Raw genomic sequence first — 1,279 nt, 5'->3', positions numbered from 1 at the left:
CCTTCTCCACATAATCTTTTTTGAGAGATTCAGGGTATTGTGTACCCTCTTTCTGGAATCTTCCTGGTATTGTAGCAGAAGGAAAAGAGAGATCTGAACCATGATCCAGAGACAAAAGCTTATTTCTTACTTCTTTTTCAAGTATATTGTGAGATAAGTATAATCCTTCTCCACATAATCTTTTTTGAGAGATTCAAGGTATTGTGTACCCTCTTTCTGGAATCTTCCTGGTATTGTAGCAGAAGGAAAAGAGAGATCTGAACCATGATCTCCTTATTAAAGCTTTTTTTTTTTTGGAAGTGACACATGACTTCCACTCATATTTCATTGGTCAAAGCAAATCATATGGCCATCTCTTTGAGGCAAGATTGCTGGCAATTTTGACAGTTCAATGCAAATATGTAGTTAGCTTCTCATTTGTTAGCTCCATGTGGCAGGACTCATATCCACAATGTTTCCTGGACTTAACTCTCTCCACTTAATTATGGGTACTTTTGAGTTTGTCAGGCTGGGGTTTGGAAGAGCACACTTCCAGTCTCTTTCATCTGATTTTACTGGGTGCTAACAATCAATTTGGTTTCAACCATGTTGATTGGGGCCTTGTCATGGGACTAAGGTTTTATGGCCGGCTATGTTGGGGAGGGGTTCTGGTTTCTATGACTTGCTTTCAGGAAGAAGGATTCTAGTTTCTACGACTGCTTTAGGGGAGAATGAGGAGTAAGAAATAGGAGAGCAGGAAAAGTGTAGAGAGATTTTGGCTCTGAGGTTGCTTCCGAGGCCTTCTAATATCCTTTAGATCAAATTATTCCACATGTCAAAGACTCATACTTCAGGGTATCATTTTCTGAGCCACAATATTGTGAAAAATATGAGCCTCCACTGGAAATAAAATGCAATTTAAAACAAAGTTGAATGCCACTTTTGACCCAAAAATTGGGAAACAATTTTGAAAAATGGTAATATCCAGTGTTTAAAAAGTTATGGAAAAATAGACACTATAATACTCTGATGAAGAGATGTATAATGTATAAATTTATATAACTTATAGGAAGATGTTTGAGTAATACATAAGAATAATCTTTAAAATGGTCATAATCTTGGCTCTAAAAATTCCCCATTTTAGTGATTAGCTAAGATAATTTTGAGAAAAATGCACAAATGTATGTGTTGTATATAGAAAATATTTCATAATAGGATTATTTTAGAAATATTATTAATATTAATGAAAAATTAGAAAAACTTATAATGTTCCAACAATAAGATAATTGTTAATTAAAAT

This window comes from Propithecus coquereli, unplaced genomic scaffold (assembly GCF_000956105.1).
Source record: "Propithecus coquereli isolate 6110/MARCELLA unplaced genomic scaffold, Pcoq_1.0 Scaffold420, whole genome shotgun sequence".
NCBI classification, from domain to species: domain Eukaryota; kingdom Metazoa; phylum Chordata; class Mammalia; order Primates; family Indriidae; genus Propithecus; species Propithecus coquereli.
This window is presented reverse-complemented; position numbering follows the sequence as displayed.